Source organism: Lagenorhynchus albirostris, chromosome X (genome assembly GCF_949774975.1).
Source record: "Lagenorhynchus albirostris chromosome X, mLagAlb1.1, whole genome shotgun sequence".
Taxonomy (NCBI): Eukaryota; Metazoa; Chordata; class Mammalia; order Artiodactyla; family Delphinidae; genus Lagenorhynchus; species Lagenorhynchus albirostris.
The window spans coordinates 125,792,205-125,808,113 of record NC_083116.1 but is presented as its reverse complement, the minus strand read 5'-3'; positions in this window follow the sequence as shown (position 1 = coordinate 125,808,113).

Sequence of the window (15,909 nt, the reverse complement as noted above, 5' to 3'; positions counted from 1 at the left end):
GAGTGGTGCCCAAGGTGTGGTTCCCAGTACCACCTGGGAGCGTGTGGGAAATGCAGAGTCTCAGGCCCCACCCCAGAATGGCCAAATCAGAAACCCCAGGGGTGGGGCCCTGCGATCTGTGTTTAGCAAGCCCTCCAGATGGCTCTAATGCACATTCAAGTTGGAGAACCACCGATTAGATAGACAATCCCTTTAGGTAAACAAAGGTGTGTTAGCGTGTTCTTCCCTTGGGTTTTCTCACCCCTAAGGCTGTGTGTCTGCGTGTGTGTGTGTGTGTGTGTGTGTGTGTGTGTGTGTGTGTGTATGTGTCTGTGTGTAGGAGGTGGGGGAAGTTCGGGGGCTTTGGGGACCTCATGTCAGTAAATGAAGGGCCAGGTCCATGGGGGGTTGTCCTCTGCCCTCAGCAGTACCAGGAGGTATTTCTCATGCACCTGGTGTTACATTCTCAGCAGATATCTGAGGCTCAAATATTAGAGCACTGGTTGCAAAGTTTTTCTGCAAAGGGTCAGGCCGTAAACAGCTTTAACAGCCATAGGGCCTCAGTTACAACTACTCCAGTCCGCTGTTGTAATGGGAAAGCAGCCACAGGAATATGTGACTGAATGAGTGTGGCTGAGCGCCAACAAAACTTTATTTACAGGAACAGGCAACGGGCTAATCTGGCTCACAGGCTGTAGGCTGCTGAACCCTGAGTTAGAGTAACATGAGCTGCCACAACAAATAAGCCCACATGTCTCAATGGCTTTTAGGATACAAGTTTACTCTTACTCTTGTACCAATCCAACGCAGTCCAGCATTCCTAGCTGTCAGAAAGGTTTCCTCCAAGGACGCTCTGGACACCCAGGCTCTGCCTGCTTTGTGGCTCCACTCTCCCCCCACCTATTCCCAAAGGGACACGCATATCTCACCAGCAAATTAGTCACCACACCCCTCCTCAAGGCAAGAGGGCTACAAAACAGACTTGAGCTGGACACCCACTCCCAGCAGCGCCTCCACACTAAGGAAGGGGAAGTGAATTCTGGAGACCTTTTAGCCATCCTTCTCACCCAGGATAAGAGAAACAGGTGGTGGCTGGAGGAAGATAAGATGTCAAGGAAGAGCTTTCATAAGATGAAATTCATGTGCATGTTTGTACATGTATATAAAGGTCTTTCCCATCATTTACCCACGTACACAACTTTTTTTTAATCTGGCAGGTGGAGGGGTGGATGGGAGACATCTGTGGCCTGAGGAAAGTAAGGTGAAGCCCCTCATGGAAGGGAAAGAAGATAAGGGAAGGCTGGGGCACACTAGGATGGACACACACCCTCCCCGCCCTCCACCTCTGCCTGGATTAAAACCTACATCAGATATTGGCGGCAAGGTACTAATAAAGCCGGATTCTGGAAAGATGTGAGATAAAATCTTTACGGGCTGTAGACAGGTACTCCTTTTCAGACCTTAGTATTTGGAATCTAAGTACAGTTCTATACACCGAAGGCCCTTGTCAAAATGAGACTCCGCATGCGTGACAAATTGTTTTCTGAAAAAAAATCCTATTTGAATTGCACAAGTTTAAATAAGCCAGTGATAAGCCAAATAGCCTGCCTCTTGGAGAGCTGGAAAGAGAAAAGGGTCAGGACGGGAAATCATAAAATAAACAAATCACTGCTATGAAAATTTATACGGCTCCCCCCACCTCTGAAACGAGAGTTCAGAACAGAAATGCTTATTCCTTACCACTGGCTATTAGATCAAGATGTGTTCAATCCGCGAGTGCGCCGCATGCCACTATTCAGCCATGCTGTGTATTTTTCCATAGGTCTGAAATATCCGCTGTTTCCTCTGCTTCCTCCTCCCACATACCAGATACTTGAGAGCAAATCTCATTTAGATCATGTTTTGTCTAGAGGCAGCCGAGTGGCTTCGTAGTAAGGCAGACGCAGAGCACGCAATTTCAAGCACTAGCATTCAAAAGCACAGAGCTAATTACCTGTAACTGGGGAAACAAGGCAGAGACGGATCCCCTGTTTGTGTTCAGGCAGGAGGTGATCAGAAAGGTCTGTGTGCTATCCAGGGCAGAAGAGAGCAAAGTGCGTCCTCGCCAGCACCGCCCCAGGTCCCACCAGGAGCCGGGTGGATTGCAGCGGTGGGGGCCATGGAAGCAGCCCAACCATGTGGCAGGGTGCCGTCCTCAGACGTGCGAACTTGGAGCCGCTGAAGACTACAACCAAAATGGCCATGCAGCTGCACTGTCGGAGGACAGCCACACCGTACTCTGTAGGAAGTCCCGGCTACAGCAGAAAATCAACATACGTGGTCCTTCTCAAGACGCAGTACCTGCCATCCCAAGGGGGCCAAAAAAACCAACAAGAAACAAAAGAAACACACATTTCAGTTCCTTAGATCATTTTCCCTTCACCTTTTTTTTCTCTGTTTTTCATTTAACAGTTCTCTCTTTTTCAGAGCAATAATTAGTGACGAAAACTTGGTATACTTTAAAACTGTGTTTAAAAGGAAAGAGATGGCCCAAATGGAGTCTGGCCTTTATAAAGTCTGACTTTTCTCAAAATTAGCTCATTGCAATTTAGGGGGAAAGTATAGATGGAAGAAGAATGTCACAAGTAACAGGATACACCTAGAATTCTTTTACCCTAATAGCAAGTTCTTGGAATTTATAAATATCACCAATCTTTGAAATGCTGGATGGGGAAGACACTAATCCCACAATTTTCCTGTTTCCCTCTGCCTATAATGTCCTACCTATTCTTCTCCATCTTGCAAAATCTGCAGTGTTTCAAACTGCAGCTCCTGGGTGGAGGAGGCATGGACTGGGAGTTTGGTGTTGGTAGATGCAAACTATTACACATAGAATGGATGGACAACAAGGTCCCACTGTAGAGCACAGGGAACTTATATTCAATGTCCTGGGTTAAACCATAATGGAAAAGAATATAAAAAAGAATGTGTGTGTGTGTGTGTGTGTGTGTGTGTGTGTATAACTGACTCATTTTGTTGTACAGCAGAAATTACCACAACATTGTCCATCAACTATACTTCAATAAATAAATAAATAAATAATAAATTACTCAAATTGCAGCTCCTTTCCTAAGCCTTCCAGCCAGAGTTCACCTGCCCTGCCCCAAACTATTGTCTAATGCTTAAGGGCTACTCCCCTAATTCTCTGCTTTTAATTCTTAGTTATCTTTTTCATGTATTTCTGTTTTAAATGCCTCGACTTTGAATGCAAGTTCCTTAAAGACAGAGACTGTTATCATGTGTCTTCTTTGTCATACATCTTTGTATCTTTTCTCCCTCTGAAGTGTTTCCAACTTCAGCTGAAAGTAAAAAGTAGAAGCCCGAAGTTTTCAACATAGATTAAAGAATATTTGCCCCTCATATGCTTAAAGAACTGCTGGGTAAATTAAACCGTAAATCTGAGACAGCAGAGCCATTCCTCCACTGCTTAGCAGACCTAGCTAGTCCAGGTCAATAGCACTAAAGACAAACAAAACAAAACAAAACAAAACAAAACAAAAAACCCACCATCATAAACACCATGAAATGTGCAGGCTGAAATTTGCCACTAAAGCAAAGCAAAGCTTTCCAAGGACAAAGTTACTTTGAAATCCTATTTTAATTTCTGACATGTAATTATTACTACAAAAACTGGGCTGAGAAAATTTACACTTTTTTTGAAAGATAGTCAAGGAAAGTTAATTGCAAGTGTAATATTTTCAGTAAATTATTTGGAAGAATGGGGGATGACAAATATTCTACTCTAGTATAATGTACTGAAAAATTGGTTGTAATATCTACTACAATCAAACATGAAGATTACACACATATACATAAATACGTGTATATATATATGTATTATACACAAAGCATATGACAAACACATACACTTTTGTTGCTCTGCTTCTTTACTTTGGATTAATTTTATTGTTTGGATTATTAGACTTCGGACACTGGCCTCATTCCCCACCTAAACTCCAAATTGAGAACCAGCGGTCCTGTTAGAAATTCCAAGCAGGCTTTCTATGGTTGAACCTCTCACCCCTGCAGTTTATAAAGTGTTTTCACTTTGTTTTCTTTCGTTAGTATCTGGAGTTGTCTCTGTCCTAGTGCTCCATTAGATCCAACGCCCCCTTACAGAGAGCGAGGCACCAGTCCGGGTTAATCCATCCTGGTTGCATGGACTCATGGCCTTCCAGAAGGGACACCCCCATATTTAGTGTTTGAGCCATCAGATAAATGAAAAATGCTAATAATGACAGTTTCAGATCCACACCAATAAGCCCACAGTGTCTAGTTGGTGTGACAAGGTAAAGTTAAAAAGAACAGTGTGGGGAATTCCCTGGCGGTCCAGTGGTTAGGACTCTGTGCTTCCACTGCAGGGGGGCAAGGGATCCTGCATGCCACGAGGCGTGGCCAAAAAAAAAAAGAAAGAAAAGAATAGGGAACACCCCAAAGCAACGTAGAAGATAGCTATGCATACGTTAACAGACCAAGAGATGAAGTCCTCCGAAGGGAGGGGCCGAGTGTGACCATGAGGAAATTATGTTCAGGTAGGCAACCTTACCATTAAGAGAGGCAATCATCTACCCTTTCCAAATACAAACCTAACCCTTGCCAGCATCAGTGAGAACTCAAACGACCTCTGATGTTTTATGGTACCCATCACCCCTCACTTAAATGCTCTCCAGTAAGGAAGCATGGTAAACCCAAGTTATAAAACTCTAGCATGCTTCCCCCCAAGTGCATCTGGCTTTAAATGGCTTCTCCAGGTCTCTCTAGAGTGGAGACATGCAATGCTTCCATGAAATGCTAAATATGGCATCAGAATACCTCCACATGCACAGTTAGCCGTCCCTATTCACCAATTCTCACCTTAGGACTTCTGTGCTGTGAGGAGACCTAGCATTTCCCACACTGCAGCCTTGCTCCTATCCAAGGGCCTTCCTCCCAGGAAGCTGCAGGAGCAATGTACAGGAGCCAGCTCCCGCGCAGGAGCTCCACATCCAAGCTCAGCTTCCTGTACCCCTGGCCCCAAGTTCCCTGCTTCTGACTCAACTGCACTCCCCATTCCATCACCCAAGATCCCTTTCTTTTTTTTTTTTTAATTATTTTTCGGCCACGCCACATGGCATATAAGATCTTAGCTCCCCGACGGGAGGTCGAACCCGGGCCCCCTGCCCTGGAAACCCAGAGTCTTAACCACTGGACCGCCAGGGAAGCCCCCTAAGATCCCCTTCTGTGCCATGTGCTGGACAAGCTATTTAGGACCAGTCTCATCACATCCTGGACAGGAGCTCAGTATCTACCCCGACACTGTCCACAACCACAGCTCAGGAGCACTCGCTCTCCCTCCAGCCCCGCCCGACAAGGCCTGCCATATGGTGCCAATTCCAGGGCAGACGGGAGCAGAGGCTCTGCAGCTGCTCAAGGATAAATCTTAATCACGGGCCTCAGTCTGGAGTGATCAGCACCCAGCACGGTCACCCTTGCAGAGTTCAGCTTATGAGGCCTGATGATATCTCAGAGCAGATGAGCCGTGCTGCTTGGGGGGAAAAAAAAAAAAACAGTAGTGACTGCAAGACACACACACACACACACACACACACACACACACACACACACACACACCCTCTTTCCACCTAACTCCTGGAAAAGCGCAGAAGCCCCTCTGGGTCCGTGAGATGACAGGTGTATGTTTATGTTCCATTTCACTGTGACTGACCTTCCACGTGGTTCTGAGTTCTAACAGCTAGAAGGTAAGAGACTTTCCAAACTGCACCCTTCGCAGGCAGGCAGGCAGACAGCTCCACTGTGGGGCACAGAGGTGGCCGTCTCTGAACTCCTGTGCATCTTTGAAAGAATTCTGGGAAGAAATCTCTCTTGATCTCCTGTGACACTACACACGGCTGTATTCACATCCCTTTTGTGCCTAAAACCCCAGGATTCCTGAATAAACAATTGAAGAGTTTTTTTCAAAGGAAAGTGTTCGTCGCTTATAACAATTTAGAATACCTTGAGGTCTGCTTTAGAAAGTCATTTTTTTCATTTTTGAATTTGAATCGTAGAGTGTCAAACCTTTGATGAATCTCCTCTGCTTAATCTCCTCTGCTTACGTCAAAATCAACTTGTATCCTTCAGAAAGAATCACTCCCTAAACTACACAAAGAAAAATGCACGATTTACACACATGTTTACAGCGGCACTGGTCACAAGAGTCAAAAGGTAGAAACAACCGAAATGTCCATTAAAGGATGAATGGATATACAAATTGTGGAGTGTACCTACAATAAAATATTACCCAGCCATAAAAATAAATAAAATACTGACACAGGCTACAACGTAGATGAACCATGAAAACATTATGCTAAGTGAAAGAAGCCAGACATAAAAAGACAAATATCGTATGCTTCCATTTAGATGCAATACCCAGCAGGGGCAAATCCGCAGAGACAGAAAGCAGACTGGCGGTTGCCAGAAGCTGAGGGAAGGGGAAAGGGGAGTGACTGCCTCATGGGTACAGGGTTTAATTTGGGGGCGATGAAAACGTTTTGGAACTACATAGAGGTGGTGGTTGCACAATGCTGTGAAGGTACTAAATGCCAATGAATTGTTCACTCTCAAATAATCAGCTCTATTTAACGCAAATTTCACCTTCATTTTTTAAAATGAGTTAAAAGGTCTGAAAAACATTTTTGCTACCTGATCTGTAAGGTCTTTGTTCCAAAACAGTTTATGTTTTCTTTTTTACGAGACTGTTCAAGAAACCTATAAAATCTTACAGTTGTGTCACTGTTTTTTAATGTCCCTTAGTGAACTTTAAGAATAACTGGTCCTAAGGGGAGGGGGGAGGGGGGAGGGGGGAGGGGGAGGGGGGAGGGGAGGGGAGGGGGAGGGAGGGGAGGGGAGGGGAGGGGGAGGGAGGGGAGGGGAGGGGAGGGGAGGGGAGGGGAGGGGAGGGGAAGGGGAGGGGAAGGGGAGGGGGAGGGGAGGGGAGGGGGAGGGGAGGGGAGGGGGAGGGGGAGGGGAGGGGAGGGGAGGGGAGGGAGGGGAGGGGGAGGGGAGGGGAGGGGAGGGGGAGGGGAGGGGAGGGGGAGGGGGAGGGGAGGGGAGGGGAGGGGAGGGGAGAGGGAGGGGAGGGGAGGGGGAGGGAGGGGGAGGGGAGGGGAGGGGGAGGGAGGGGGAGGGGAGGGGAGGGGAGGGGAGGGGGAGGCGGAGGGGAGGGGAGGGGAGGGGGAGGGGGAGGGGAGGGGAGGGGAGGGGGAGGGGGAGGGGAGGGGAGGGGGAGGGGAGGGGAGGGAGGGGGAGGGGAGGGGAGGGGAGGGGGAGGGGAGGGGAGGGGGAGGGGAGGGGAGGGAGGGGAGGGGAGGGGAGGGGAGGGGAGGGGGAGGGGGGAGGGGAGGGGAGGGGGAGGGGGGAGGGGAGGGGAGGGGGAGGGGGGAGGGGAGGGGGAGGGGGGAGGGGAGGGGGAGGGGAGGGGGAGGGGGAGGGGAGGGGAGGGGAGGGGGAGGGGAGGGGAGGGGAGGGGGAGGGGAGGGGAGGGGGAGGGGAGGGGGAGGGGAGGGGGAGGGGGAGGGGAAGGGGAGGGGAGGGGAGGGGAGGGGGAGGGGAGAGGGAGGGGAGGGGGGGACCTTACTGTATGGATCCTATAACTAAAAGACAAAAATACAAATCAAATGAAGGAAACAGAGATTAAGAAGCATAGCTGGGCAATTGTAGGTAGATTAACGCAGAGGAATTTGAAGTTTTACCATATGAGAGTACAGCCCCAGGCTATCTGTAGAGAACAGCAGCACTGTCAGCACCATCTAAGAGCTTCTTAGAAATGCAGGTAGGGGTAATGGATTAACAGGTACAAACTACATACACAAAACACTGAAAATAGATAAGCAACAAGGACTTACAGTATAGCACAGGGAACTGTACCCAATATCTTATGATCATTTATAATGGATTATAATCTGTGAAAATACTGAATCACTGTGTTGCATACCTGAAACTAGCACACGATCGTAAATCAACTATACTTCAACTGAAAGAAAGAAAGAAAGAAAGAAAGAAAGAAAGAAAGAAAGAAAGAAAGAAAGAAAGAAAGAAAGGAAGGAAGAAAGAAAGAAAGAAAGAGAAAGAAAAATGAAATGCAGGATCTCAGCCCTACCCAGAACTACAGGATCAGAATTTGCATTTTAGCAGATCCCCAGGCATCCGCATTATCGCTCCAGAACAGGCTGACTGGCCCTCACCCTGAAGGTGTTATTTCGCCTTCAACAAAGTGCCTCTACAAGGCCTTCAAAAGGCATCTGCACAAACCTGCTTCTTCCCCTCCCTCCAAGTCACCTAAGAATGTTCTATGCTGCCTCCCCACCGTGCTCACCCGCCCGACCCCTACAAGGGACAAAACTGTCAAGCAGTGCTATACAACCTAGAAACCCATGCAGAACTTTCTCACCTAAGTTTTATCAACTAACCAAGACTTGACCTCCTCCCTCAGAAGTACTTCTCTCCTTTTCCTGTCTTCCATCACTGATAAATAGACCGATTGGTTCTACTTCAGGTCCTCTGTTTCTCACAATTCTTATTCATCTGCAGATCCTTTATCTCTCTTTTATTGCCCACAAAAAAAATCACCTCTAACTAAAGTTGCTATGTATAAACGTAATGCTCAGAGGGCTGCAGAAGAAAGATGGTGGTGGCTCGGAGCAGGAGAGGTTAGGAGAAACGGTCAGATCTGGACCCACACTGAAGCTGGAGCCAAAAGGGCTTCCTGTTGAATTGGTGTGGACTGGAGAGAAAGATACACACAAGAACAACTCAAAGGTTTTTGGCCTGAGCTAGCAGAAGGATGGAGTTTCCATTGCTGAGATGGAAAAGGCAGTGGGAAAGGAAAGGGAAGACAGGAGGGGAATACTCACAACACTAAACAACACTAGGACGAGGTGTGCCCACTGCCCTGCAAGGGTGTCCACTCGAGGAAGCTGGATGAGGTGTGCCCACTACCCTACAAGGGTTTCCACTCGAGGAAGCTGGATGAGGTGTGCCCACTGCCCTACAAGGGTTTCCACTCGAGGAAGCTGGATGAGGTGTGCCCACTGCCCTACAAGGGTGTCCACTCCAGGAAGCTGGATGAGGTGTGCCCACTGCCCTACAAGGGTTTCCACTCGAGGAAGCTGGATGAGGTGTGCCCACTGCCCTACAAGGGTGTCCACTCCAGGAAGCTGGATGAGGTGTGCCCACTGCCCTACAAGGGTTTCCACTCGAGGAAGCTGGATGAGGTGTGCCCACTGCCCTACAAGGGTGTCCACTCGAGGAAGCTGGATGAGGTGTGCCCACTGCCCTACAAGGGTGTCCACTCGAGGAAGCCGGATGAGGTGTGCCCACTGCCCTACAAGGGTGTCCACTCGAGGAAGCTGCCCCAGGAGCCCTTTCTCACAGCAGGCTCTCTATGTATTGACAAATGGATCTGTCATTATGACGAGTGCACGTGCAAACCTGTGAACGTGGGAGAAGGCGAGTGATTCCTGCACTGAAAACCCTTGGGGCTGCTCTCGGTGGCAGTGACGCTATGGAGATTCTAGGATGCATTGTGCCGCGTATCAGGCACGAATCATGAGACAAAACACTAAACCTCTGCAATCACACCATCTGACACTCGAGAAGATAACCCATACTCTTGTATTCCTTGTTTCAGGAGGTAAATCAATTGGCATCTGGAGAGGCAAAGTGCTCCATCTTGAGAAAAAACAAAACGAACCAAAACGCAGCTTCCGCTTCAGCGGAACAGATGCCAACAGCCATGTGTATGTAATATTTTATAATATGTTATTTTATATAATATTATATTCTGTAATGATTATATAATATATAAAAATTATATATAAATATAAAAATATATTTGTATACATCAAAACCATATGTAAATAACTATATAATATATATTTTTATATTACATATGATTATAGAATACAACTATATATTTTATATTTTATATATCATTATATGCCATAATTCTGTGTAACATCTGTTACATAATATACATTAATATGCATGATCATCAACGTATTTTCACCAGCATATACAACAGCCTCTAACAGCCTCTACCAAACCATAATATTTATGAACATCCCAAAGTAACACTAGACCGTGGCAGGCTGCCCACCCCTCTGGACGCCCTAGGCTAACGTGGGGCTGTCATCAGTGCACATTATGACCTCATTCCTGAACTGGCTCACATTCCTCACCTACCCCCAGCTTCCCTTTGGCTCACAAAAACATACACCAACCACCTACTTCAGTGCCCTTTAAATGTACCTTCTGTGCTATCAGTCATCCATTAACTTGAAGGTTTAAAAAGATGCAAGGAAAACTGAACAGAGAATTCACCTGCGCACCGCGAATGGCTCTCGAAGACAGAACCCAGCATAGGAGAGAGACAATCAATCAGCAGATGAGGCCTGGGGCACAGACCACGAGGTGTGCCCACTCAGGATGGGCCTAGAAAGCGACCATGAGGGACGAGCCAGAGGTCTGGAGTGAGATGAGTGATTCTGCACACAGGGCCAAACGTGAGTGAATGGCCACTGAAATAGGAATCGTTACTCCACAGGCACCGTTTTGTGAGGTGTCCTCTGTCTTCACACACCAAATGCATATCAGTCAGAGGAGGATAATGGCTGTAACCAACAGCTCTCCTGGTTTAACAGAATAAACATTATTGCTTTTGCTCCAACACACAAGTTCCCGCTCTGACGGTGCTCCTGTACACCTCTCCTCCTTCCGACTTATGGATATGCCCACTTCTAGAATAAAAAAGAACTTGCCTTCCAGGCACAACAAGGGGAGGAGAGAGTGTGGAACACAGCACACGAGGCTGTGTGGGGCTAGATAGGACCGGAGGTGGTGGTGTGTGTCATTTCAGCCTCATTCCACCAGACAGAACTCAGGCATAGGGCTGCCCTATGTACCAGGGACACTAGGAAATGGGGTCTAGCTGTGCTAGAGCCCACAGGAGGAGAAGGAAACAAGCGCAGTGAGCCTCTGCCCCAGGGCACCAGGTAGGGACCACAGAGATGACTAGAGAATAGTCATGGAAGAAAGAGTTTTTAAGATACGGTTTTATCCAATTAAGGAATGTCTTTAGAACTACCACTGTTCTCTTAACCCTGGGCTTAACTATAAACAACAACAATAATCCCGTTGGTGGGGGGGATAAACTAAAAACAGCTAAACCCACACCAGGGAACATACTATGGAGTGGAATTCATTCATTCAACTATAGGTGTAATGTGAGCCGCCAATCTTACAGGTAACAAAGATGTAAGAGAAAACTGTACTTCAGAGTAGTCTAGGCAGGCATTTCTGTCTTGGTCTCTGACTCAGACCCACGTTACCTTTCGAAGTCTTAGTTCTTCCAGCACTGTCAGTATTCTAAACCAAGGGTCAGTAAGCCAGGGGACGGCATGCCACAGCCCAAGGGCACATCCAGCCCACCACCTCTTTTTGCATATTCCTCAAGGTAAGAATTGCTTTTACATTTTCAAATGGTTGAACAAAATCAAAGAACAGAGCTACATCATGACCCATGAAAACTCCGTGAAAGTCAAATTCCAGCGTCCATGCATCAAGCTTTACAGCAACACGGCCGCGTTCATCTGTTTAGATGTTGCCTGTGGCTGCTTTCCACACCACAGCAGCAGCGCTGAAACCTGACAACAGACTGTGAGGCTCACAAAGCCGAAAATATTTACTATCCAGCCCTTGATAGTAAACGTTCACCAGCCCTTGGTCTAAGCCAAACTGGTTCCTCTCTGTTGTCAAATACGCCACATTTCCCTTCCCAGGGTGCAGTATGTTCAGTGCTCAAGCTTTTCCGTGTTTCTGGCTAAACCAAGTAACACATTGGCAATTCTTCATCTACTTCCCTTGCTTTTGCAGTTCCTGTTCATCAGTTCATACAACACCGGAATCTCAGTACATACAGCAGCTACAGTGACCTGAGATGATGGGAAGGCCCCTGCTTTTCTATGCATGAACTGGGAAGATTCCGCTCAACCTCAGAAGTTTGAAGCAGAAGAAGGAATCCTCAGGCCTCTGTATGATCTGGAAGGTTTCCACCATTTCTTCCAAGTGCTTTCCTCCATGACTATTTTCTACGTCTCATGTATAAACACCACGGCTCCCAGCTGTGGCAGCTGGGACGCAAAACCACTTCCTTTGCTGATGATTTATCATTTCACTATTTTATACACCAGCTTCCTAGGGCTGCCATAACAAAGTCAAAGCCAGGATTTACTAAGTCTCTCTGAATTCAAAGCCAAAAATTATTCCCACTAGTCCATCTTTCCGGCACTTTCTCCACCCTAGGATAAAAAGCCATGAATCTATTTCCTATCTACCCTCCACCATACATAGATCCACTGGTTTCATCCTACATTTTCTGATCTATGGATCCTTTTTCTCTGCCTGAAACAAAACATATACTTTTCAGGGCTTCCCTGGTGGCGCAGTGGTTGAGAGTCCGCCTGCCAATGCAGGAGGGGACACGGGTTCGTGCCCTGGTCTGGGAAGATCCCACATGCCGCGGAGTGGCTGGGCCCGTGAGCCATGGCCGCTGAGCCTGCACATCCAGAGCCTGTGCTCCGCAATGGGAGAGGCCACAACAGTGAGAGGCCCGCATAACACACACACACACACACACACACACACACACACACACACACATATACTTTTCAGTTTCCACCAAATCTAGACTTTAATTCCTAAACTCAACTTTGTTTCTCATTTACTCTTATCTATACTTAACATAATTAGATAGAGCAATAATGCAACTAATAAAAACAATTAAGACCTTTTTACACCTGCATAAAGGTTCATAACTCATCCTGAGATGTTTTTTCTTCCTGGTTGTCACGTACAGCCTGCCCAGCAGACCCTTCCAGGTTGGCCAGATTCCAGGGCTTACTCCTATGGGCCCCACTGTAGCCCCCTGCAGGCCAGCTACAGTGTCCCAGGACTCCTTGGCAACTCAGCTTCCCACATCAAACTAATTACATAACTACGTTAGGGGCAACTTTTGTTGCCATTTGTAAATGACTACTGCTGGATGAGGCCACATATTTTGCATTAATTTTAGGTCATTTTTGCTCTGCCAGCCATAATTTACTCGCGGCCTACCAACTAATCTTTCACTTTTGCAAGTTTCCATAATGCCATACATCCGTGGGCAATTACTTGATATAATGAGTAAATAAAATCCTGGAAGCTTCGAGGTATTTTAAAAATAAATATTTTATTATCATTAAGTAGTAGACACACCACCAGCACCACCACCCGCCCTCCACAGAGTTGTAAGCCAATTCCTCTTACGTAAAGTTACAAATTGTATTATGAAGGGATTACTCCTTTTCAAGGGAGGGGAGAAAACGGCAGCATTAGCTGCTGGAATCCAGAAACTGGAAGTAATGCAAATCACCACCAAATGGTCTTCAGCTAAAACAAAGACCAAACATTTCATAATTTAGCTGAGATCCTAATCCAAATTAACTCATAACAATGAATTAATGGCACAAATGGTTGTCACGGTGACCTCATTTTGGCTTTACATAATCTAGATGTCAGATGACACAGGAGAAACATGGTATTAGAATATTGCTAAAATAATGAACAACGTGCATGCCTTAGATTCCCAGTATCTTTGACCTTCTTAAATTTACACTACTTTTTAAATCCATCTAAAAATATTCAAGACAGCACTTAGGCCGCTTCATTTATGCTAATGATTTGATCGCCCTTCCCTTCCCTTAGCAAAGCTAACCACACTAGAAAATACTGAACGGTTTAGACACCTCAACAGATTTCTGATCAAAGCAAGCATGAAATAATTTTTCCCACTTTGCACAGCAAAATCCTTTATACAAGTAAGTCAACAATATGGAGAGGAGACAATGCAATTCAATAGGCATGAAAAACGGCTTACAGAAGACGTATTTGCTAATATTATCATACGAAATTGTTTCTTTTGTTTTCTTAAGTCTCAGCTGGGAGACAGCAGCAACTGAACCAACGTTCTCCCAGCGTAGCCTGGGTCTTCAGTATGCTTTAGGGAATGAAATTACTTTCTAATCATGAAATCCGCTAGACTGTGGAACAGCCTAATAAAAGAATGACCCAGCAGCTTTTGGTCATTGTGCAGTTACCTCACAGGGCCCTGCGCTAACCTGCCTGAGGCACTGCTGAAATTAAAGCAAGTGAGAGGCCCTGGAGTGACAGCACCCAGGAGCCCTGCCTCTTGGCCTCCTGGTTTAGCATCTAATTCTCATTACCTCAGCCTCCCAGGGGTAAGGAGCTCGCCAAGTCAGGGGAGGCGATGCATACTGGGGGTGGGGGGGGTGGGGGGGGCAGGAAGAATCTGGAGTTTGTAGTAGAATTTAAAAACCAGCTTCTTCTCTGTAGAATCTTGTGAGCTGTGACTCTCTCAGAAGAAAGGTGCTGCTCAGGAATAATCATAACCCAGCTGCAAGCCTTCACCCTGATGGCAGAGAGCTGAAGCATTGATGACCACGTGGGTGGCAACCTGAATACTCTGTCACATGCCTCCCCTTTCCCACTCAAACCTGCGTTCTCCCTCCTGCCCCACCCCTCGGTCACAGCTTGGGTGCATATCGCGGGAGGAGAGAAGGTGGCCTCAGAATCTGCAGCGGGCGCAGGGCTCACCCTGGAGCCATGGGTCCCACACTTGAGAACCAATGACGATCAGCAAGCCCCAAAGGAGGGCTCGTCCAGACACCAAGGGTGGCCCCACCTGTTTCAGCAGGTCCCACGCGGGCCCCAAGACTGCATATTACTAACCAGCTTCTCCACACCCACCCTTGCAAAACCACCTAGAGTTTAATTAAATAAGCCGCGGGGAAGATCTGAGATGCCTACTGCAAGCTCGTCCTTCACTGCTGCCTCTGGATTGGCGCTCGCTCACGTTTTGTTGCTGCACATGTCCTTTAATACCTGTCTGGTTGCTGCACATGTTAGATTTGGACGGGAGGCCGATGGCCCAGGTTAGAATCACAGCTTCCTGGTACTGCGCCCTCTGGAGAAAAGCTCATACCTTCCTTGAGTGAACGGACAGAACCTGAGTGAGGACATCATTGAGGGCTCAGGGTGACGTGCGACGAGGCAAGCAGAGCACTGCCGTGCAAAGCACCCAAGAAGCATGGTGGCCTTTATCCTCACCGTGACTGCCTGTAATACGACTCACGTCGTGTGGCCGGCTCGAATAAATCAACATCGTGAGACGGCATTCTTTAAAGCTCCCCAGTGCTGCCTCTGCTTGTATTTCCATGGCTCTATCCCAACCGGATACATAACTGAGAGCGTCCTCAGCCCAGATGAGATTAAGCGGAAGTAGAGGATATATTATGCTTTTACATTTAAGAAGACGACTTAGTAGGAAATTGGGAAACAATATGGGAATAAATGTAAGAAAAGCTTAAGGAGTAAATGTTACGTCTACAGGAAAAACATGGTTATGTAACGAGATAAATACTGCACCAGGCTTTCCATCTGATTAGGAGGGTTGCCTAGGAAGAAAAGTGATTTTATAACCATTTGATTTTTTTTTAAAGGAGGGAGGGAGAGAGACAGGTGGAAAGGGGAGAAGAGAGAGGAGAGTGAAAGGGAAAAGGGGATGAAAAGAAAGGAAGAGAAACAAGGGAAAAGAAACGTCTCCAAGCATCAGCTGGTCTTCATTTAACTGAACAGGCAGCCTGTGGTGGTCTAGCGCAGTGGTGTTTTTGTCTGATGTACCAATGTGATGCTACTCCCACGGTCTACACAGCAGCCTGAAAGCCAAGCGCGGCATGGAGCCATGCAAGGCTCAGCAGCTGCCTCGCCCTGGAAGCTACTGCCCTTCACAGGAGCCCA